The 24,653-nt window shown below is 53.0% G+C and overlaps 2 protein-coding genes across 6 annotated transcripts in view; one reads left to right on the plus strand and one right to left on the minus strand.

Moving 5' to 3' along the window:
• The window catches only part of TANGO2 (transport and golgi organization 2 homolog), a 40,558-nt gene extending 38,214 nt beyond the window's left edge, over positions 1 to 2,344 (minus strand). The window contains exon 1 of one of the 3 annotated variants that reach the window (XM_044243698.1): positions 2,312 to 2,344. The gene's annotated coding sequence lies outside the window, so the exon portion shown is untranslated. Of the gene's footprint in view, positions 1 to 1,423; positions 1,713 to 2,050; positions 2,188 to 2,311 lie in introns of those variants that run through there. The other 2 variants (XM_044243697.1, XM_044243696.1) reach the window with 2 other exon arrangements.
• Positions 2,345 to 6,618: 4,274 nt separating this feature from the next.
• Positions 6,619 to 24,653, plus strand: part of ARVCF (ARVCF delta catenin family member) — a 52,703-nt gene continuing 34,668 nt past the window's right edge. For all 3 annotated transcript variants that reach the window (XM_044243700.1, XM_044243704.1, XM_044243703.1), the window contains exons 1-2: positions 6,619 to 6,797; positions 12,142 to 12,195. The gene's annotated coding sequence lies outside the window, so the exon portion shown is untranslated. The remainder of the gene's footprint in view (positions 6,798 to 12,141; positions 12,196 to 24,653) is intronic.

The raw sequence follows: 24,653 nt of genomic DNA on the forward strand, positions 1-24,653 counted from the left end.
ACACAGTGTCGCTGTGCTGTTTGGGAGCCTTGGCTGAGAAAGCCCTGACGTCTGTAAATATTCTGAGCAGCCGGCCCACTGCAACACCCCACCCTCCTCCCAGCTCGGCAACCGAGGATTCTACAGTCTGTGTTTTGTCATTTTGACTAAGTGGCGTTTTGCCGCGACCAGTTTTCCACAGGGTTACTCCCTTCTGAGATCTCCACAATGTTTGGGGAGCACTAACTCAGCTCCACGCCAAGTGTCACTGTCCCTGCTGTTCAAAGGGGCAAGACAAATGAGAGGAAGAAGGAGCATTAAAGAAAGCTCTGGACACAGGGCAGCCCCTCTACCTTAGCCCTTTCTGGCTTCCCCACAAGCCAGGGGCCAGCCCGGCCTCACGGTGACCTCTGCTGTCTCCATGCTTAATAAAGGACAACAGAGTATTCCCACTAAGATGTACTTCAAGTGACAGGAGTCACCGAGAGATGGTGGATGGCCTTTTTTAACTTTAAAGTGCGCACATGTCATTTTTGCAAATCTAAAAAAGAAAGTTAAGAAAGAAAAAAAAAAAAGCAAAGCTGCAATGAAAACCAAAATACAGCTTGGTGACCTGGGGTGACCTTGTTTTCACGGAGCCCATCACCCCACCCCAAGGTCTGGACCAACAAATGCCAGATTCCACGGTGATGCCCTCACGTGCTGACACGTCGCCAAAGGATGGACCCAGTTCCTGCACATCTGGAGCGTCAATGACAAGTGCGGCACCACTTCTAAAAGCCCTTCTGGCTTCCCTGCCGTAGGCCTTTGATCTCCAGACATGCTCTGGAGGCCCCTCATTTCTCCACATAAGTCCTTAGAAGGAACAGGTACACTTCCTCTGTGGGAAGGCACCACACCACCTCCCCCTCTGATGCAGAAACCAGGCATGCGAAAGAGACCCCAAGATACCACACACAGTTACACACATGGTGAAAAGTGATAAAAAAGCCCACAAAATGAGGTCACAAAAAAAGCATGAGGCAATAACAACAATTCAGGGGCTGGGCAGGCAGGGCAGAACTGACAGCCTATTTCCTTCATTCAGGGAAAGCTGTTGTCACCACCACACATCAGAGCAGGCGGTCTGAGTGGACTGCAGTCTCTGGACATGCCAGTATAGGACTGGGGCTGATAGTCAAAAACCAGATAAGGTGGGGGCACCAGGGCAGCCTAGCTACCACATGGGAGCACTAGGATCCTGGAGAGGAGAGCACAGAGCTGTGTCCTCCTGCCTCCACCTCACCAGACAGGTCACCAAAGCAGGCAGGATCCTGAGACAGTGGCCCAGGTGGAGCGGAGGCACTGGGACCTGGCCCTGGCTCTGAGTGACCTTGGGAACACCCCTTGCCCCTCAGCCCGAGTTTTCTTCACCGTGGACAGCAGCCAACCAATGAATATTTACCCAAAAAGGTTGCTCAGGAGATTAATAAGCAAGTCCGAGAAAGCATTTCCAAAGTGCTACCAGCTGTAGGCGCCCCTTATAGCTGCCATCAAATCCCATCTGCCTTGCTGAAGAAAGCTGAGTCCAGAAAGCAGCAGCAAAATAGCAGGCAGCAGGTGGGGGGAGCAGGTCACCAGGCCAGGCTAGCATGTGATATCCCTGCTGAAGGAAAAGGGCTGAAGCTCAGGGACTGGTCCAAGGGCAAAAGGCTCACTCTACAGCTGTGGCCCACTTGACCTGCTGGGGCAGGGGAAGGGGTCTTAAAGCCCAGCACCAGGGCCAGCCCTTGCCCTAGGTGCAGTCCTGCCCAATCCCTACCCCTGAAGCCCCAGGGGTGGGGGGGATGGTCTGACTGACTGAGCAACCCCAGAAAAGGCATGTCCAAGAGCAGGCATGACCCAGCACTTGCTGCCTACTCAAACATCAGCTGTCACCCAGCTGCCCCGCAACAGGCCACAGGGAGGTGGCACCGTGACTCAGGGCTTCAGAACTGAGGCCCTAGCCCACCCACCCTGCAGCGACCACGCAGCTCCCAGCCCCGCCAGTCTTCGCTTTCCCGCAGTGAGACCGACCGGCCTGCCAACGGACCGTGCCTCCCATTCTGGCGGGGATTACTGGAAACGCCTTCCAGTAACGCATGGGGCTCATCGTCCGGGTCAGTTTGGTCTCTCCGGACCCAGCCGCAGGACTTCTATTCCACGCATTGGGAAAGGGAAACAAGCAGGGTGGGGAGGTGCATCCCTGCCCCTCCCCTCCCTACTCGCGCCCCTAGAGCCCCACGTCCGGAATCCCCGGCCCGCCCTTCGCTGAGAGAAGTCCGCCGGCCCGGGCCGCCAGCCGCACACTCACCGCCTCCGCCGCCGCTGACTTCCGGGTGCCGCGCCCGCGCGCCACCGCCGCCGCCCAGGCCCCGCCCCCACGCCCTCCGAGCGCTCGCCATTGGGCTGCTCCGCCAGGGGCGGGGCGGCACGCCGCGACCGCGAGCACCGTTGGCTGAGCGTGCTGTCGCTCGGGGGCTACAGCCCTCCCGGCGCCCCGCCCCCAGAGCTGCGCCAAGCTTCGGGTCTGCGCGGGCGTCTGGGGGTCTCGTGACCCCCGCCGCTTTCCCAGGCTTCCCGGCTTCCCACCCCACAGGACGCCCATGGGAAGTCGCTGCAGCTTGCGGCCGCCCCAAGGGCATGCTTTCGTGGACCCATTAGGGCTGCGGTCTGAACTCCAGGGGCCATAGGTCACCAAACCACCTGGCGGCCTTCTCCGGGAGTGATAGGGGGATGCCCACTTCCGGACCCGCCCCTCAGGCTGGGTTCTGTTCCACACCTACGACTGGCTCCAGACCTGGTCATCCCACCCTTTTCCTTACGGCTCTTAGTTCCGTTCCGCCTCTACGCTCTGGCTTTTACACCACCCCCCATTACCCCATCCCCCCCCCCCCGCAGTCCTGCCATACTATGGACAGACCCGGGACTGGGCTCCAGACCCACCCGGACACTGTGGCCTTTGAGCCCCCTTTGAGGCGGTCCTATAGGTCCAAGCCCTAGGCTGAAGAGTGGGTCCACCCTCAGCTGTAATATGTGAGCAAGTGAGCAAGAAGGCGGGAAGGGGCACTGATTGGGGCCCTTTCAAAAGGACAGAGGCGGGCGCCTGGGTGGCTCAGTGGATTGGGCCTCTGCCTTCTGCTCCGGTCATGATCTCAGGGTCCTGGGATCGAGTCCCGCATCGGGCTCTTTGCTCATCGGAGAGCCTGCTTCCCTCTCTCTCTCTGCCTGCCTCTCTGACTACTTGTGATTTCTCTCTCTGTGTGTCAAATAAATAAATAAAATCTTAAAAAAAAAAAAAAAGGACAGAGACAGTTGCTGGGTTCCCTGCCTTCAGTGATCTTAAGGCTGTGTATAGGGCCCCAGTGAACTATGACAAGGAAGACAGTTACATTAAGGATAATAATGTGCTAAGCACTCCAAACCCAGGGTCCCAGTTCACAGGTGTCATTCCCCCCATTTTACAGATGCAAACATTGAAGCTCAGAGCAGTTACACCACTTTTTAAAAAGATGACAAGTGGCAGTGGCTGGGTTAGATCCAGGTCTTTTGTGAAGACCTAAACTGTCCTGATCCCAACTCAGAGCACTGATGCCCCCTGGAAAATGAGTTTAGAGAGGGAAAAGGCCTGATGGGTAATAAGCAAAGGGTAAGAGTGGATCCCAAACCTTCATAATGCACCCAAATGCCTATTCCACCCATCTCTCTTGCCATGTTTTCTGTGCTCCTCCTGGAACCCAACAGGAGCCCTTTACAGACATGGAAACTGAGGACTCCAGATGTCCAAGGACTCATGGGCAGCAAGTGGCAGACTCAGCTTGATGCATGGTTCTTCCTCCCACCATCTGGCAGAGAATCCTCCTGGGCTGGTACCAGTGATTTCCCTCTGGACAGCCAGTCCTTTCAGCCCACCTAAGAGGTGATAGTGGTAAGTAAGACTTGGGGCTTAGGCGCATGTGACCATGCCGTGGGGTACAAGGCAGCAGTTGCAGAGTGGTCTGCCCCAAACCACTGGGCCATATGCCTCAGGGGAATGGGACACAGAATGGTGCTTTCCTGTTGCTAACAAAGAGGAATGCAGTCATACATGGGTTGGACAGAGGTTCAAGTCCTGGTCTGCCACAGAAGTATATGCCCCTGGGCCAGCTCCACTTCTAGCTACACTCTCCCCAATTGGATGGATACATGTCAGGTACTCCGATATATTGTTTTTGTCTCTGCTGACTCCAGTTGACAACATTTAGTGCTAGGAAGCAGATAAGATCAGATAAGATGGGTTGGGGTGGTAAGCTGAACTCTGGGGTCTCGGGGTTGGAAAGAGTTCACACATCCTTGGTTGGGGAGCTCACTGCCTTATTTGGTCACCTTTTCAGCCTCTGAACCTTTACCACTGTTAAGAAGTTCTTCCTGACCTCCAGCTGAAACCTTTTTGTCCCAATAGCTTTGCTCACATGTGGAGCTGTCCAGCAGCGGGGTGTAGAGGGTGTGAGAGAGGGAGGAGACTAGGTTACTGGTCCCTGTGCCAATAGTCACATGGTAGGGGCTCTCCACCCTGCTTTTTGACTGTTATTGACGCCTACCTGCAGCCTGGGTCATGGTGAGGCCACTGCTAGAGAGTGGCCTTGAGTCATCTTGGAACTGACTCTGTCCACCCTACTCCTCTGTGTGTGGCTGGTGATCCAGTTTGGGGGACAGAATCCTGCCAGGAGTGGGGGACAGGGAGGCCATCCTCACCTAGGACAATGTTGGAGCACAATTCTCCCCTTTGCTCTCTCACCAGAGGTCTGTCCAGCCCCTCCTGCCACCATCAGCAAGTGTGTGGGGAAGGGAAGATGCTGGACCATAAGCTCACTATGAAAATAGGGCTCCAGGAGGACCATGGGCCATGCCCCTGGAGAAATCTGTAGGTACAGTTGGACTAATGAGATCCACTTGTAATGGAGGGAAGAGAATACCCCAGCCCACACAGCAGCTAGCTCAGAATGTCACCAATGGTGCGGTTCCACAGGACAAGAGATACCTTGCTTACGGAGGCCTCTGCGTCCCAGAGAAGGACACTGCCTTCCATCTGCCCAGAACCACAAGCAACATCACTATGCCAGAGTGTCAAATAGCTCTCATCTCAAGTGCCAACCCCAGTTGACTGGGGAGGGGGGTGACTGCGTGGCTCTAAAAGGCTAGGGTAGATCTGCTGTGTGTACCAGGTACCACAGGAGGGACCCAATGGTGCTACCAGTGGTGAGTTCCAGCCCTGCATCTCTTCATTTTCTTTGTTCTGAGCAAGTAACTACGGTGTGAACACTCTGGACCCCTGATATGGGTGGATAAGAATGAATGTCTGGTCCCCCCATTAGCAATGTCATGGGCCTGTGACTCCCTGGGTGGATATAGGGAATATGGTGGGCTGAGAATCTGGTCATCTCCAGGTGCAACCAGGGCAGGAAAGGCTTAGAACTAAGCGTGAGCCAGAGTCGCTGGCCAAGGGGCCATTATCTCCTGAACCCCCCCCAAAAGAAGCCCCAATGGACAGCACCCCCACTGATGCCCCCACCACCACAAATTTAAGTGGAGCTGACCAAGGATTATGGTCCCATTTGTGGTCATATATGTGTGCCTCGCGTCCCTGAAGGGAGCAGGGGGCTGCTCTCCACCTGACAGAAAAATGCAACCTGTGTGAAACTCTGCTCAAGTAGTTGCACCCCACAGGGATCCTCCAAGATCCCGGGTAGGGTGGAGGAAATGGGACACCAGGAAGAAGGGGCGGTGATAAACTCACAAACTCCTCCCCCTACCCCTTCCCAAGCTCTGAGCTGTGGTGATGTGATGGAGGAGATGAGGGAAGGCAGTCCTGTGGCAGTCCTGCAGAGTGGGCTGAGCCAAGATGTCCGTAGATTCAGGCCCGGTGGCGGAGGAAAACCTTTATTTCACCGAAAGTCCCTTCCCGCCCTCAGAAATACGGCTCTCTATCCAGCCTCGCTGAGTTAAGGTCGGACCCCTGCCTCTCTGTGAGAACCGCGGGTTGGAGGAACCCCCAGTCCCGGGAGGTTTGAGTTCCGGTGAACTAAAGCAAGGAAGAACAGTTCTGAGCTTCAATTTCCCATCTGTAAAATGGGAAAGCAGCAAACTCTTCCTCGCGGATTGTGTGAAGAATACAATTAGATCAATATTGACAGGAGGGCGCGGCGCGCAGCGCCCGGCGAACAGCTGGCGCGGGAGAAGGATCCCAGCGAGCTAGGGGCAATGATGGAGGCAGCGAGCTGGAGTCCGGGGAAGGGGCACGGGGCCTGTCAATCCCCGCTCGGGGCCGGACGCTCCGGGGACGTCCTCGAACGCGGCCGAGAGGGGGCGGCCCCGAGGCCCAGGCCGCCGCAGCGGTACCGGCAGGTGCCGGGGCCTCGGCCACTCCACGAAGGGGCCGGTCGTCGGCCGGGACGGACACCCCGGGAGCCCAATGGCAAGCCGGCGTCTGTCAGCGCCCGCCCAATCGGCGCCGGTTGCCGGGCCGCGCTGGGTCTCCCGGCCAATGGGAAAATTCGCGTTCGGATGGGGCGGGGCAGAGGGTCGCGTAGCCGGCCAGACCCGCTTTGCGCACGGGCCGCGCGAGGGGCGGGGAGGGCTGGTCCTGGGGCTGCACGCTGGGCCCGGGAGGGGTCCGCCCCCGCACCGGCCCGAGTTGAGCACCTTGCGGACCGCTAACCGCGCGGCACCCTAAGGACGCTGCGCTCGGTGCGCCGAGAGACCCGGGGCCGTCCGTCTGGGGGCGGGGGCCACGCTTCGGGGCCGCCCACGCCGCGCTCCAGGTAGGCTCGGGCCGGGGGGCGGGGTCCAGAGGTCGGTGCCGGGACTGGGACGAGGCCGGAGATCCGGGACGGGATCCAGGTTGCGGTCCAGCAGGGGACGGGGTCTAGGTGGGCGGCTGAGACGGGGAATCGAAGTCCGGCCGGGTATCGCGGCCCGGGGAGGAGCCGGGCTCCGCCCCACCTGCTCCCTCGCCCGCGCCGCGGTGCGCGAGACCCTGGGCCACGGGGGCGGGTCCCTTTGTGCGCGGCCTCGGGGCCGTGGCCGACAGGGCCAGGGCACCCCGCACCGCGCGCCCCCGCCGAGACGCGGCGGGAACCCGCAGCCTTGACCGCCCAACGCGACGCCGGGCGCCTTGCAATCTGGGGTCCAGCAGCCACGGAAACTTTCCAGGGGCCCGAGGGGCGGCGGGGCCCGGGAACTTTCCTGGGGCGGCGCGGCACTGGAACCCGCTGGGGCACGGTGGGGCCAAGGGGATGTCCCAGCTCCTGCTGCTCTCGCCGCCTAGAGGACGAGGGAGGGGATGCCCGGAGTCCCTGCTTGTTGCCCTGAACGGGGCCTCCCTGACCGGGGATCCCCCTGTTCCGCCACCCTTGGGTCCCCTCGGTGGGACACCGGGCCCCTGGCAGAGGTGGGTCCTCCCCACTCGGGGTGGTACTCAGCCGGAGTTTGCTGGGGTGTGGCCCCAGGGCAGGCGGCCCGAGATCCAGAGCCTTCCCATTTTAATCTTTAATTAAATGTTGGGTGCTTAAAATATGTCACTGTTTCTAACCTGTGCCTTAACGTATCGCTGAAAAAAGAGCTCAGGGACTCTGGCTGTTTTCCCTCTAGACCCAGGCATGTTTAGAAACAAGAGAAAAGAATCACTTCGACAGGATTTCATCCTTTTGGGGTAGGCTCTGTGTAACCTCTGGTGGTTACGCCTCTTTTGCAGTCATTCTAGTTGTCATCTACATCACTGTGCAGGACACACACCGAGTCAGGATTTATAAACGCAGGGGGTTGGGAGATGAGCTGTTTAGTAATGTAAGGGCAACATCTCCCCGTGAGGACATGCACCAGAGGTGGACTGAGAACCTCCATCCCCTCCCTCTGCCTCCACTTGAGAAGCAGGCCACCACCAGAGGTCTGTTGGTCCAGAGCAGGTCATGCCTGTCTTGTGTTCAGTGTATCTCTGGACCTGAGGTGGTGCTGGACACAGGATACAATCAAAGACCTCTATACGGCATACTGCACCCATGGCCAGTAGGCCCTGGGTCTGGCCATAGCATGTGGAGCTGGGAATCCAGAACACATCCTTTCCCACAGCCTTGCCCTTCCCCACTCCCAGTCCTGTGTCTGTCCCCTGCTCCCTCAAGTCTGTGGTCCAGTGGCACCCAACACGGGGCTGGGTCCAGAGTGTTCACTATGCTCAGGATTCTGGTCCTTGGTTCACAGCCAAGCCAGCCTCTGCCCTGCTCTTCTTCACAGCATAGACACGAGTACCCGCAGACCACGACCCTCTGAAGTAAACTGGGCCAGCTCTCAGTCCTGCTCAGTTAGCTTCCCATGCCATATTGGGATTGCATGGTGCCGCCTCCAGAGGTGGCCTGTCAGGTCTCTTCCCAGTACCAAGGTCTCTGCCTCTCTGAGATTCTATGAAGGCGTCCCTGTTTATGCTACATAAAGATTCAGGGTAGATTTGCCACACCCACTTCACCCCAAGAGACAGGCCTGTGGGGCATGAACAGTGGAGTCCTGCACCTTCGAGGGGATCCAGGAGAGACACACAGCTGGGGAGCAAGGACACCAGGCATGCCAAAACCCTAGCCAGTCCCTAGCAGCTGCCCTGTGCCCTGGTTTGGCCTCGGCAGAGGGACGGAGGGTGGGGCAAGCCCTGTGGACTGCCCAGGGGGCCATCGGGAGTTCTGGGGACTTCCCAGTGGCGGCTCAAGTTGGGGGGAAGGCATCTGTTTTCTTGCCACCAGCTTCCGTCAGGATAGTGATGAAGTCCTGGGCTGCTCAGCAGGAGACCCAGAATTAGGAAGTAACCACAGGGTCGGCAATCCCTTATTGGGCTTTCCTGACTGGGACAACTGCACAGTTCGGTTTATTTCACGGGTCAGGAGGATGAGTCCAGAGCGGTGGACACCCATTTCATCCACATCTGTCCCTCATCCCTTTCCTAACCTTGTGTCCCGCACAGACTTTTCCCATTGCCCCAGTGGATCTTGAGGAGCCAGTGGCCTCTAGGAAGGCAGCAACTAGTGGATACTGCCGCCAGAGGGCACCCAGGCCTGCCATGGCAGGCAAGACTAGCCCCACCCAGCCGCCCTCAGGGTTGGGACCCTTCCTGAGGAACCTGGTGGGGAGCCCAGAGCTCTGCTTTCTCCAGGCTGCCTGTCCAGGGTACAGAGCTGGAGAGGAGCAAGGATCCCTGGGGTGAGGCCCCTCTGTAGCCCCCAGAACCCCTCACCGCCTTTAGTTCAGGCAAAGGGGAGACCCCGGGCCTGAATGGGCGGGTGATTGAGCACAGGCTCAGGCAAAGACCATGAAAACCAGGCCCTGAGGGAGGCCTCCTTCAGGCCTGTGCTCCAGGTGACCCCTTGGCTTCCGTTGGTTGACCCTGCCCCCATCCAAGGGTGCGGGTGCAGACCCTGAATCAGCCTGTCAGGGCAAGGCTGGGCCTTTTCCACTTAATCTCTGAAGAAGGTGCCACAGAAGTTGGTGTCTTTTCACATTGCACCCAAAGTGGCCAGCGACCTGGAGGAGCGTGTTAGAATTTGTCATGGTGGAGGAGGACGTGAGGCTTGCATGCAGAACAGGCTTCTAGAAAGACCTGCCTGACCCCCTCACCACCACCCCTGCCACTCCCACCTGGCGTCCTCATTCCCTGCCATAGCCCTGAGTTTCCTGCCCAGCCGGGGCCCCATCCCTCATCTAGACTTGGTTTGTGATCGTGGAGCTGCCTAGTGCCAGGGACACACGACCCGTCCATGGCTTTTCAGGCCTGGCTGCTTGGCAACCCTGGTGGGCTGGGCTCCTGCCCCAGTCAGAGATGCCACAGGCCTTCCAAGAGTGGGGGCAGACTGGACAGATTTTCAGGTCACTCCATTGTGGGGAGGCCCATGGTGTGGATAGGCTTAGGGTTAAATGGCCGGGTGGAGTTATTTCACTTCTCAGGATCCTCCTCATTTGGGGAGGGATCCCCGTAAGAGGGAGGTTTGGTGGCTCCCTTAGCCCCAAGGCTCCTAGTTTGGGGTGGGTAGTCCTCGGCCAAGTAAGTGACCCCAAAGCCTACAGATCAGCCCTGAGGGTTTGCTAAGAAGGGATAGCCGAGACAGGTAACCTTGCACTCTGATCACGAATCCTGTCACTCGTTCTCTCACTCTGTCTGCTCCCTCAGGGCTCCTGTCAGGCTCTGCCCTGCCCCTACCTCCTACACAGTGTCACCCTGGGACCCATGCCTCCCCAAACCACCACCACCCTGCATCCCCCAGAGCCTCCCATTTCCCCTACTCTCCTCCTGCAAGAAGCCTTTGGTGCCCCACTCCCAGCAGCCCTGCAAATACCCTCCCCCCACTGGTGTCTACTACTGGCTCTCTTCTGTTTATGGAGCTCTTCACCTGGCTGGAGCCCCACAAGGAGGGAGCATGTTCTTCTTGTGGCCGAATGTCCAGCTGAGGTGGGGGCACTGCGAACAGGAAGACCTAATTTCAAATCCCAGACCCAGTTTGCCCATCTGTAAAATGGGGTTTGGGCCAATCCAAGGCCCCTAGCAAGAGTGACATGAGGGCACATAGCCAGCGCCTTGTGAGGCTCTGCACAGGGCCAGCACTGAGGGGGAGGTTGACAGTTATCCGGACTGATAAGAAAGGCATGTGGTTCTCTGTGGGACAAAACCTATGTGAACACTTAAGCCAAAAACAGAAGTGTCCCAGAAACGTCACACTGCAAGTTGAGCTGCTTCCTGAGCCTCAGACTTCAGGGTGGGAACAGCAGGTCCTCTGCCGCGGGCGGAGCGGCTGTCGTGGGTGGGCAGGCTCCCTCCCAGACTGCCATCCCAGGCACACACGAGAGTGAGCATGCTTGAGTACAGACGTGTGCACGCACGCATAACTGCCTGGCTCAGGCCACTAGTGTTTCCTGCCTCAGCCCCATGCATCCTGATCTTCCCACGATCCCACCATGACTCAGAGCCCCTCCTGGTGATGGAGGGGCTGCTGGGAGGCAGGGACACCTACCCTCGGGGCCCCCACCCCGGCCACATCCACAAAGGAAGATTTTGATAGAGAAACAGTCTGGAAAACACTATAGAGCCCAGGGGAGAGAGCTTCTATCACCTCTGACCATCCCCAGAATGGCTTTCCATTTGTTTGACCCAGACCTCTCCTCCTCTTTGTGCCACCCTGGCTTTGGTTTGCAGTTGTAAAGATTTTATTTTTAAGTAATCTCTACACCCAACACAGGGCTTGAAGAGTTACAGTCAATTAAGCATCTGCCTTGATCTCAGATCATGATCCCAGGGTCCTGGGATGGAGCCCCACATCAGACTCTCTGCTCAGCAGGGGAGCCTGCTTCTCTCTCCCCACTACCCCTGTTTGTTTTCTCTCTCTCTCTCTCTGTGTCAAATACATTAATAAATCTTAAAAAGTGTTGCATGCTCTACCAACTAGCCAGCCAAGTGCCTACCACCCTGTTTTTCATTTTTATTGACGTGAATGCTCTCTGGCCTGGTCTCTAGCCTTAGGTACAGAATGTGTCCTCTGGGTCATGGGCTGAGATAGGAAGCCCATGGGGGCTGCAGCTCCTACATGTGAGGGACACATAGCCATAACTCTGGCCACTTGGTCCCAGGGTCTGGGAGCTGGGCTGCTTGACCAATAGGAATGTGGGTTCTAGGGCAGCCCCAAGAAGCATCAGGACAGGCAGATGGCTTGTTACACAAGGCAGGAGTGGGATCCTGGAGAGGAGAGCAGAGCTAGGCAGGTGTTGAGGTGGGGGGCAGTGGGACCCTTGTGCAGAAGTTCTCCTTGCTGTACTGTTTATCACAATGAAGCACACTCGGCCTTCTGGAATGGGGAAGACATTATTATCCATCTTCAGCTGAACAGTCACAGTTTTGAAGGTCAACAGAGGTGGAAACATTTTTAAGGGATGGTGATAGTCTGACATAGACCGCAGACACCATGATTCCAGTCGAGTGGGGATAAGAGAACATGCATGAAGGTATGGGTCCATGTCAGGAGCTCTGTGAGATGACCTCAGGGTCCGGGATGACACTGCCCCACCAGGGGTCTGGCCTCATCCAAAAGGGACTTATCCCAACAAGTTGATCTCACAGGGTACCCTGTGGTTTCCCTGCAGGAGCTGGGGCTGGCAGGATGGGCGTTTGGACATGCTGATCTCCCCTCAAGACAGGTAAGTGTCCTGGGCTAGGCCTGGGGCCGTCCCCCTCTTTGCATGGGACAGAAGAGTGTCCTCCTGGGCCTGGCAGTTGTGACTGAAAGAGGGCTGGCCCTGGGGTGGTGGATGCTTCTGGTCATCCTCACTCCGGGGGCTAATACCAGGACATTGGCTGGATCTGTTCTTCACCTGTCTTGACTTGGAGGCCTGCTACGCTCAGCTCGGCATAGCCTACCCAGCTTGGCTCTTAGCTCAGGTGGTCTTTGTTGCCCAAGGGAGACTAGAGCTCCCAGCTGGGGACAGACTGGCACATGCTGGCCCGTGGTCCTGGGCATTACCAGTGTTTGTAGGTTTCCCTGGTAGTCACTCCTCCAACGAGGCTAAGGCCTGGAAAGTATGGCAGGGTCGGGAAGCAGTATGCTCCCTGTGTCCTCCAGATCCCTCTGAATGATGGGAAAGTATGTACTGCCAGCACCCTGGCCTGGCAGAGTTTGCTGCAGTTGTGTTTACAGAGTGGTGATAGCTAATAAGAGTGCCTCTGCTCATTCTTGTCCCTCTCGTATGCGTGTCCAGTCCCCAACCCAGCCATCTGCTCCTGCCCCACCGGGTGCTGTCTCCATGAGAGGCTTGGCCAACCCAGCCCTGTGGATGCTCAGTGGCCCTGAGTATCCAGGGTGGATGACCCGGCCCAGCCAGTGCCACGCTGTGTGGTGAGAAGATAGTGGCCACAGACCTAGGAGCCCCAAGGCCTCCAGACTCCTCAGCGCTCTGTGCCAAGGACAGGGGGGACAGGGCCTGGCTCCTTCTCCCTATCCCACATGACTGTGGGCGTGGGAAGCTGCCAGCTGGCTGGTGGTAGCTGTGCCTCTGCTGCCACCTGGCGGTATCCCACCTAGGCCGATCAAGGTCAGGCCTGGCAGCTCCGTGGCAGACTGTTGGGCCATAGTGGGGCCTCTGGATTGGGGTAAAGAGGCTCAAGCTGCATCCAGGGCTCAGACCATGACCTTGCTTGTGGTGTGTGTGACGTGGTATCTGGGGGCAAGTTTGGCAGGGTGCTGGTCCCTACCCTCCTTAACTTCTGGTAGGCCACCACACGTCAGGTTGGCCAACCAGCTGAACACCGAATGATAGCTCTGGTCACAGGGTCTCCCTTATCCTGCCTGCCACTCTTGCCTGGTCTCCCAGCGTTGCTTGCTTGTTTCCTGTCCCTGTTTATCCCTTTCTGTCTCCTGCTCCTGGCCTTCTCCCAGCTTTCCTCTGGTCTTCTCTGTGTCTTTCTCAGCCTTTTCCTCTCTTTTGTGTCTGTCCTGTTCTGTTCTTCTCAAGTGTGGTCATTGATTATTCTTGTCTGCCATAGCGATTGACTGCTCATGTCTGCCCTGGGCACTGGAATACTCATTGTGGCATTAGTGCCATCTCTTCTATGGGCTGGGACCATTTCACAAACTGGGAATCAGAACCTGGGTCCTAGCTGGGCGCTCCCTGCTCTCTGGTCCCTGGGGTATAGCCCTGTCCACATTAAGAGGGAGAGGGGGAAAGGGAGACCTGGCGACTCTGTTGGGAAAGGGGCCGTGTATCTCCCATACTTGCTTTCAGCCATTCTGTACCCAGTTGCAGAGCTCCACATCAGACGCTGAGTGTTGTGACCCCATCAGACACAGGCCTGCTGTAGGGGAGTCCCTGGCCTGCCCAAGAAGGCAGCAACAAACAGAGAAAGTGACCAACCGTAGAACTGTAAGCCAGTGATGAGAATTGTGGAGCCCCCTGACAAAGGGGAGCTGGAAGGCAATGCAGGAGTGATGCTGATACCCGGGGGTTGCAGGGGCCCTTCACTGCACCCATTCCAGCACTGATACCACCTCCTGGGGACCACACTCCCTCCTGCCCAGCCTGGTCTTGCCCTGTGGCAGCCTTGTAGTCAGCCTCCACGTAGCCATGCTGAGCATGGCCGCACTTCTGTGACTGCTAGACCCATGCTGGGGTTTTTTTGGGTTTCGATGTGTTTCTCAGTCATCGATCGGAATCTTTATTTTAAAGCATGAATTCTTCCCTCATCTGTGTGCCTGCAGCAAGTTCTTTCTTAATCTTTCAATTTTTGTTTATGATGGCTTTTCATGTTCAGAAATTTTTCATATTTTGTGGTGAAGTTCAATGAATGTTTTCCTTTTTCAGTCATTCTGTTGTCCTCCTTGAGCTCCTAGTCTGGTAAAGGCACCCCTATCTTTTCCTGAGGTATTTCTAGTTTAGTGTTTTGCATTCAAGCTTTCATCTGTCTAGAATTTATTTTGACATAAGTGTAAGTTGTGGATTTAACTTAGTTTTTCACCTGTATCTGAACTATTTCTTTCTTTTTTTCTTTCAAGATTTTATTTATTTATTTGACAGAGATCACAAGTAGGCAGAGAGGCAGGCAGAGAGAGAGGAGGAAGCAGGCCCCCCCGCTGAGCAGAGCCCGACGCGGGACCTGATCCCAGGACCCTGGGACCACAACCCGAGCTGAAGGCAGAGGCCCAACCCACTGAGCCACCCAGGCGCCCCTCTTTCTTTTTTTTAAAAGATTTTATTTATCCATGGGGCGCCTGGGTGGCTCAGTGGGTTAAGGTTCTGCCTTCAGCTCAGGTCATGATCTCAGGGCCCTGGAATCGAGTCCTGCATCAGGCTCTCTACTCAGCGGGGAGCCTGCTTTCCCCTACCTCTCTCTCTGCCTGCCTCTCTGCCTGCTTCTGATCTCTGTCTGTCAAATAAATTAATAAAATCTTTTTTTAAAAAGATCTTATTTATCCATTCATTTGAGAGAGAGAGAGTGTGTGTGTGTGTACACAAGCAGGACAGAGAGGCAGAGGGGGAGAAGGAGAGGGAGAAACAGGCTTTCCACTGAGCAGGGAGCCTGACATGGTGCTCAATTCCAGGACCCAGGGATAATGACCTGAGCCAAAAGCAGACACAACCAATTGAGCCACCCGGGTGCCCCTTGAACCATTTCTTGACTAACATTTTCCATCACCAGAAGTTGGAAGCATTGTGTAAGGTGTCCTCAGGTTTGCGGTGCCCGTGGCAAGCATCCAGCCCTTAGCCAGTGCCCACTGCCTGATTAAAGAGATCAGGTTGGAGCCTCCCCTTGAGCAGTCTTTGTTCTCAAAAGTCATGGTTATTCTACACGTTTACCCCACATGTGCTTGCTGGAACCACTCTGCTGGGTCCCTCTCTTTGAGACTTCTGTGGGCTTCACTTTAGGCTTCACTCTTCGGAGCCAGTCAGCCCTCCCTGTATGGGTCTGTGGCATGTCCTCCACTGGTCTCCCCATGTCTCAGGGCTCTCACAAGAGACCCTGTCCACACCCCGTCTGAGCACCCTTGTTTTTTTAAAAGAGGTCCCTGCATGGTAGAGTCCCTCAGAAACAGGGCCCCTGCTGGTGTGGCCGGAGAGCCTGGTGCAGGGTGCTGTTCTCGTTCCTGTGCAACTCTCAGCCAGGCATCTGGGGACTTCTGGAATCAGACTCCTGGGTCATTTCCAGATTGGCAGGTGCCCAGAGGAGCCTCAAGCCTTTCCCACCCCCACAGCCCATACTTCTCAGGCAAAGCAGGAGGAAGAACATTCTCTACAGAGGACTTGGGCTCAGACCCTGGCTCTGCTCACGTCGTGGACCTTGTGAAGGGCTTGGCACTGGTGGTGCTCCGCTGCAGTGATGGCCCAAGCGCTGCACTAACTTCTGGCTATGCCATCCTTGTTCCCGGTGATTCACAGCTGCTGGTATGGCTGGTGCAGCAGCAGGGCTGACTGAGAGAGGCCTGCATCGCTCAGGCCCCCAGGCGAGATGGTACTGGGCTGGCCCACGCAGGCTCTCCTGGCCCAGGGTGTCTCTGCAAGCCTAGGTAGCATTTACCCAGCCCTGCTTTTCCCCGGCCTCCAACCCCCAGCTTATCTGGCAGGCAGGAAGACTGCCCACTATCACTATCAGGTGGGGAGATGGAAGTATTACCCCCACCCCCACCCCCACCCTGTGCATCTTGCCAGGTTGACTTTGGAGCTGATGAGTTTGGTATTTCAAATATGCCTTTAGTTAAACTTTTTCTTTTTAAAATATTTTCACTCTCTGGTGAAATCCTAATTAGGCCATTCATTCGTCTGAATGTACTTGCTGCTCTCTGCATTTTGCAAGATAATGAGGTTTCGAGATGCTGCCATCCCCAAGCTCTCAGGGCCTTCACTTTCTGCCCTGGAGGGAGATGCTGGCACCCCGTGGGCCAGACCTGCCTGTGGGATCTGGGCCATGGTGCCCAGGGGTGGGGGAGTACCAAGTGCGCAGATGGGGAAATTGAGGCCTGGGCTGCTAAGGAGTCTGGGATGATGTAGGTGAAGGGGTCTCAGCCCCAGCAAGGTCCACCCTTCACAAAGCAGCATCTCCCTTCACCCCAGGCTAAAGATCAAGGCCAAGGGAAGTGTCTTCTAGATCGTGCTGGCCCAGGCTCCTCTGGATGTGCCTTAGGGGCTGCGAGCAAGGGAGAGGGCACGAGACTGACCCATAGATGCCAAATGACCATGGCATCAAAGTCCCCTGTTAAGCTTTTTAAAGATTTTATTTATTTATTTATTTATTTATTTGAGGGAAGTGGGGAGAGAGAGAGCAAGCACTCACAGTCCTGTGGGGAGGGTGGTTGGAGCAGAGGGAGAGGGAAGTAGAGAATCTCAAGCACACTTTTGGGTGGTGGGCTTCATCTCATGACCCTGAGATGATGACCTGAGCTGAAATCCAGGGTCAGATGCTTAACCAACTGAGCCATCCAGGCACCCCCCACCCACTTCTATTTTCCTTTTTTTTTTTTTTTTAAGATTTTATTTATTTATTTGACAGATCACAAGTAGGCAGAGAGAGAGGAGGAAGCAGGATCCCTGCCGAGCAGAGAACCCAACACGGGGCTTGATCCCAGGACCCTGGGATCAGGACCTGAGCCGAAGGCAGAGACTTTAACCCACTGAGCCACCTAGGCACCCCTGCTATTTTTTTATTTTTAAGATTTTATTTATTTGATGGAGAGAGAGAAAGCACAAGCAGGGAGAGGGAGAAGGAGGCTCCCCACTGAGCAGGAAGCCCTATGCAGGGCTTGGAGCCAGGACCCCAAGATAACAACCTGAGCCAATGGCAGATGCCTAACAGACTGAGCCACACAGGCACCCCTTCATTTTCCTTTTTTTTTTTAATTTTTAATCTTATTTTATTTTTTCAGTGTTCCAAGATTCATTATTTATGCGCCACACCCAGTGCTCCATGCAATGCATGTCCTCCTTAGTATCCACTCACCCATCCCCTCATCCCTCTCCCCTCCAAAACCCTCAGTTTGTTTCTCAGAGTCCACAGTCTCTCATGGTTCCTCTCCCCCTCCAATTTCCCCCAATTCACTTTTCCTTTCCTTCTCCTAATGTCCTCCATGTTATTCCTTATGCTCCATAGGTAAGTGAAACCATATGGTAATTGACTTTCTCTGCTTGACTTATTTCACTCAACCTAATCTCCTCCAGACCCATCTATGTTGATACAGAAGTTGGATATTCATCCTTTCTGATGGAGGCCTAATACTCTATTGTATATATGGACCATATCTTTTTTTTTTAAGATTTTGTTTATTTATTTGACAGACAGATTACATGTAGGCAGAGAGGCAGGCAGAGAGAGAGGAGGAAGCAGGCTCCCTGCTGAGCAGAGAGCCTGATGCAGGGCTTGATCCCAGGACCCTGAGATCATGACCTGAGCCAAAGGCAGAGGCTTAACCCACTGAGCCACCCAGGCACCCCTGGACCATATCTTCTTTATCCATTCGTCCGTTGAAGGGCATCTTGGTTCTTTCCACAGTTTGGCGATTGTGCCCATTGCTACTATGAACATTGGGGTGCATATGGCCCTTCTGTTCACTATATCTGTATCTTTGAGGTAAATACCCAGTAGTGCAATTGCAGGGTCATAGGGAAGCTCTATTTTTAATTTCTTAAGGAATCTCCACACTGTTTCCAAAGTGGCTGCAGCAACTTGCATTCCCACCAGCAGTGTAAGAGGCTTCCCCTTTTTCCACATCCTCTCCAACACTTGTTGTTCATTTTGCCTTTTAAAAGAAGTTATATAGGGGGGCGCCTGGGTGGCTCAGTGGGTTAAGCCACTGCCTTCGGCTCAGGTCATGATCTCAGGGTCCTGGGATCGAGTCCCGCATCGGGCTCTCTGCTCAGCAGGGAGCCTGCTTCCCTCTCTCTCTCTCTCTGTCTGCCTCTCCGTCTACTTGTGATTTCTCTCTGTCAAATAAATAAATAAAATCTTTAAAAAATAATAAAATAAAAGAAGTTATATATGCGTGCTTGTTTGTAGAAAATGTAGAAGATACAGAAAAGAAGGAAAATAAAATCATACCTATCGTACCCGTACAGCCCAGCACTTTCTGCCCTCCTTTCTGGGGAGGTGATTTCCACATGTGCATGTGTAAGAGGGCTGGAGGTTGGGATGCCTGGGCGGCTCAGTTGTTAACATCTGCCTTCTGCTCAGATCATGATCCCAGAGTCCTGGGACTGAGCCCCGCCTGCTTCTTACCCTCCCACTCCATCTGCTTGTATTCCCTCTCTTGCAATATCTCTCTCTGTCAAGTAAATAAATAAAATCTTTAAAAAAAAAAAAAAAGAGGGCTGGAGGTTGTGATCCCTACCCCAACCCCCACCTCACCAGCATCTCCCAAATTGGTGTTGGGACGCTAGGCCAAAGCAGATGCATGGGCTCCCTGTTTCCAGGTAATACTTGTGATTGGCTGTGCTGGTCCTGCCTTTCGGTGGTGGTGGGGGGCAGACACACCCATGTCAGACCCCCTTGTCCCTGAGGCCCATGCACCCCTCAGCTAAGAGCTCAGAAGCACATCCCATCACAGACTCAGGCTGTTTGGAGTTCTCTACCATCAGGGCCACTGCAGTAGATAACTTTTGCCCAGAGCTGTTTTTCTACATTTAAACAACTTGGGCTTGACCTTGAGGTTCAAGCACTGCTGGGGTGTCTGTGTGTGTGTGTGTGTGTGTGTGGACGTGTACACACAGACACACTCATGCTGGGGACAGAGCCTTGGTGGGAGCCATCAGATGCCAATGCGGCCTGAGAGAGTGGCCCAACGGCATGCCCCATGAAAGCCCTTCTCCCAAGAGATAGCTAGGACCACTGTCTTCAGACAGCCCAGCCAGGGACCTGCATAGGAGACGGGCCCCCAGGAAAGGCAGACAATCCAGGGAGGAACACCTCCTGTGAGGACCCCATCTCACCTCCTATGCACTCAACTGTGCAATGGGAGCTCAGGGTGTCCCTGCAGGCGTGTGTGAGCTGACACCACTCTTGATGTGCTGAGGGATGCTGGTGATCAGGAGCCTAGGCTGGTCCCTGGCTCTGTGGGCATTGCACACAATGGGTGCAAGGGCCTCCCCCAGCCCCTTGGCCTCTGCTCCTACCAGGTCGTCAAATGCCCACTTCCCCACTCCCAGGCTGATGCCCAGGGGATTTGGAGCCCTGGCAGTGCCAGCACTCCCACAGATGATTACCTCTGAGGTGAGTCACTCGGACCCTCTGGGAGGGCGCTCTGATGGCTCTGAAGCCAGAGCTTCAGTGGGGAGTCTCCTCTGCACACAGCTGGAGGCTCCAGGCTCAAGACACCTCAGCGCCTCCACTCTTGTCCAGGGGACCATGATGGGGGAAGGGCACTAGGGCTCTGAGAGCGCCAGCTGTGCCCCTTGGAGCATATCATGGGCTGCTCAGTTCACCCACCATAGGGTGCAGAAGACAGGACAGGGCTGAGAGGGAAACAAGGGTGGGAAGGGGAGGGGTGCTGGAAGGAGGAAGGGCATGGATGTAGGAGTATAGGAGACAAGGCAGGTAGGGATGCAAGAGGAAGTGGGGGTGCAAGGATGCAGACATATAGCAGAAAGGGGGGTTTTCGGGAAGGCAGGGGTTCAGGGGAAGGGAGAGGCAAGGCTGTAGGAAGAGGGCAGGGAACAGGGGAAGTGAAGGTACCAGAGAGTTATGGGAGTACAGAGTGGAGGAGCAGGCATGGAGGGAGAGGCAGGGATGCGGGGGGAAATAAGGGCAGTGTGCAGAGCGAGGCAGGGATGCTGAGGTCAGGAGGGAGGCCAGCAAGTACTTGAAGGGCCCAGGTTTAGGCCCTGTTATAGTATGTTCTTTTTTTTTTTCTTTTAAGATTTTATTTATTTATTTGACAGAGACACAGCGAGAGAGGGAACATAAGCAGGAGAAGTGGGAGATGGAGAAGCAGGCTTTCCGCTGAGCAGGGAGCCCAGTGTGGGGCTGGATCCCAGGACCCTGGGATCATGACCTGAGCCGAAGGCAGACACCTAACGACTGAGCCATCTGGACGCCTCTGTAGTATGTTCTAAGTACCCTGGCCACACACTGAGCCTTCTGAGAACTTGAGCCTGGGAAAGGGGCTTTCCTGAAGACACCATGAGGGCTGGTGTGGGCTCTGGGACTCCCGACCCTCCTGCCCCCCCATCAGTTGGCACAGACTACCAGCCTCACCTGTCACCTCCTGTCTGGGATGAGCAGCTTATTGCCACCCGGGGTGGGGGGCAGGTGACCTGTCCAGGGCCCCAGAGGATGCAGGGCCATAGCTGGGACCACAGCTGGGACAGGGACTTGCATGGGACCAAAATCATCTCCTATCTTGGGCCTCCCCAGCATGGGGGGGGAATTATGATGGGGAAACTGAGGCTCAGCAAGCAGAGCTGGGCCCCGTTCCCAGGCCTGCCCCAGGCAAGCATATCTTCCTTTTCCAGCTTTCTCGGTGACAGTTCTCTGGCATTTGCCTATCTGCAGGGAGCTATTGGTTATGATGAGACTATTTTAGTATTTGTATTTGAAGAAGTAATTGCGGACATGTCTTTGCCAAACCTTTGAAACAGGGCATTGCTTAATTTTTATTTTTTATTTATTAAAGATTTTTATTTATTTATTTATTTGACAGAGAGAGAGAGATCACAAGTAGGCAGTAGGTTTGGCTGTTTTCCCCCAGCTTATTGAGATAAAATTGACATATAACACTGTGTGGGATTATGGTGCATTGTGATGATTTGGAAATATATGTATTACAAAATGTTTACCACAATAAGATTAGTTAACACATCTTTCATCTCACATAAATCACCATTGTTTTGTTGTTATAATGAGAATATTAAACATAGGAACTTCTCTTATAGCAACTTCTAAGTATATAATCCAATGTTGTCAATTATAGTCACCATGCAGTACATTAGATCCCTGGAAATTTCCATATAACTAGAAGATATCTTCCATATCTCCTTTGACCTGCATCTCCCCATTTCCCCATCCTTGGCCCCAATAAGCACCATTTTACAACCCATATATTTTTATGTGTGAAGTTTGAATATCTATTTCACTGTTTGTAAATAGTCAACTTTGTATGATTAACATTTATTTATTTATTTATTTATTTAATTGAGAGGGAGACTCACTGTCTCTCACTGAGAGACCATGAGAGGCAAGAAGGTCAGAGGGAAAAGCAGACTCCCCATGGGGCCGGGAGCCCGATGCGGGACTCCATCCCGGGACCTGGGAACCGTGACCTGAGCCAAAGGCAGTTGCCCAACCAACTGAGCCACCCAGGCGCCCGATTAACATTTTTTAAAATGATTTCATTTACTCATGAGAGACAGAGAGAGAAAGAGAGAAGCAGAGGCAGAAGGAGAAGCAGGCTCCCCAACGAGCAGGGAGCCTGAGGCAGGACTTGATCCCAGGACCCCGGGAACATAACCTAAGTCAAAGGCAGATGCTTAACCATCTGAACCACAAGGGTGCCCTGTGTGCTTAAATTTTTATCTTTTTCTACTTATTTAAAAGAATGTTTTGCATATTCCAAGAGCCACAAGATGGCTCTTTTTAAATTTCTATTTTTAGGGGTGTGTAGGTGGCTCAGTGGGTTAAAGCCTCTGCCTTCAGCTTGGGTCATGATCCTGGGGTCCTGGGATTGAGCCCTGCATTGGGCTCTCTGCTCAGCAGGGAGCCTGCTTCCTCCTTTATCTCTGCCTACTTGTGATCTCTGTCAAATAAATAAATAACATCTTTAAAAAAAATAAATAATAAAAAATAAATTTCTATTTTTATTTGGTAAAATACACCAAATTTACCATCATACCCATTCTTCAAAGTCTCATTCTGTATCACTGGGTATATTCATATTGTTGTGCAGTCAACCTCCAGAACTTTTTTTTTTTTAAAGATTTTATTTATTTATTTGACAGAGAGAGATCACAGGCAGACAGAGAGGCAAGCAGAGAGAGAGAGGAGGAAGCAGGCTCCCTGCTGAGCAGAGAGCCCGATGCGGGACTCGATCCCAGGACCCTGAGATCATGACCCGAGCCGAAGGCAGCGGCTTAAACCACTGAGCCACCCAGGCGCCCCCAGAACTTTTTCATCTTGCAAAATTGACCCTCTGTATCCATTAATGAACATTAATGAACCCATTACCCCCTTTCCCCAGCCCCTGGAACCACCATTCTATGTTGTCTTTCTAGGAATGTGACTCATTTAGATGACTCATAAAAGTAGCCCAGTACAGCATTTGTCTTTTTATTATTGGATTATTTCACTTAGCATGATTTCTCAAGATTCCTCATGTTACATCATGTGTCAGAATTTCCTTCCTTTTAAGGGTGGAATCATCTTCCATTGATAGTAACATTCTATGATCCATAAGTGTGTGTCACATTTTGTTTATCCATTCATCTGTTGGTAGGCACTTGAGTTGCTTTGCCTTTTGGCTATTGTGAATAATGTTGTTATGAGCTTGAGTGTTAAATACCTCTTCAACACTGCGCTTTCACCTCTTTCAGATATATACCCAGAGGGGGAATTGCTTGGTCATACAGTATTTCTATTTTTTTCTTTTTTTTTTTTCAGTACTTCTATTTTTAACTTTCTGAGGAACCACCATATTGATTTTCTTAGTGCCTGTGCCATTTTACATCCCACCAGCTGTGACCAAGAGCGCCAATTTCTCCACATCCTTACCAAAACCTGCTATTTTGTGTTTTGGAGAGTAGCCATCTAATGGGTGTAAGACAGCATTTCACTGTGCTTTTGATTTGCGTTTCCCTAACATTAATAATATTGGGCATCTTTTCATATACTTGGCCATTTATGTATCTTCGTTAAAGAAATGTCTGCTCAAATCTTTTCCCTGTTTTTTTAACTGGGTTGTTTGTTTGCTGCTGTTGTTGAGCTGTAGGAGTTCTTTATGTATTTTGGAAGTTATCAGTCATGTATCAGATACATGATTTATAAATGTTTCTGCCATTCTCTGCATTGCCTTTTTACTCTGCTGATTGTGTCACTTGAACAGAACTTTTTAATTTTGATAGGGTTCGATTTACCTATTTTTACTTTTCTTGCCTGTGCTTTTGGCATCATATTCAGGAAATCATTGCCAAATCCAACATCATAAAGCTTTCCCCCTATGTTTTCTTCTAAGAGTTTTATAGTTTGTTCTTGTGTTTAGATCTTTGATGCATTTTTAATTTTTGCATATGTTATAAAAGCTTACGACTTTATTCTTTTCCCTGTGGATATCCAGTTTTCCTAGCACCATTTGTTGAAAAGACAATGCTTTCCCCCATTGAATGGTCTTGACAACCTTGTAAAAAATAGTTGATTATATATATAGGTAAAGATTTATTTTTATTCTGTTCCATTGGTCTATTTCTGCCTTTATGCCATGACAACACTGTTTTCATTACTAAAGCTTTGTAATAAATTTTGAAATCAGGAGTGATTTCAGTGAGACCCCTAACTTTGTTCTTTTTTATGATTGTTTTAGCTGTTCAGGATTTTTGAAATTCCGCATGGATTTTAGGATGGAGTTTTTGCTTTCTGTAAAAAATGATTTTGTAAAAAATGATTTTGATTGGTACTGAATTAAATTTGTAGATCACTTTGGGTAATATTGGCATCTTAACAATAGCAAGTCTTCCATTCCATACGCATGAAATGTTTTTCCGTTTGTGTATGTAGGTATCTTTAATTTCTTTCAGCAAGGTTTGTAGTTTTCAGTGTGCAAGTCTTTCCTCAACTTAGTTAAGTTTGTCTTTCAGTTTTTTGTTCTTCTTGATGCTATTGTAACTGAAATCGTTTTCTTTTTCTTTTTTTTTTTTTTAAAGATTTTATTTATTTATTTGAGAGAGAGACAGTGAGAGAGAGCATGAGCGAGGAGAAGGTCAGAAGGAGAAGCAGACTCCCCATGGACCTGGGAGCCCGATGCGGGACTCGATCCCGGGACTCAGGGATCATGCCCGAGCCGAAGGCAGTTGTCCACCCAACTGAGCCACCCAGGTGTCCCTAAAATCGTTTTCTTAATTTCCTTTTCAGATTATTCATTGTAAGTGATTTGTTCATTGATTTTTTTACCCTACAACTTTACTGGTTTATTAGTTCT

Source organism: Neovison vison, chromosome 3 (assembly GCF_020171115.1).
Source record: "Neovison vison isolate M4711 chromosome 3, ASM_NN_V1, whole genome shotgun sequence".
Lineage (NCBI taxonomy): Eukaryota > Metazoa > Chordata > Mammalia > Carnivora > Mustelidae > Neogale > Neogale vison.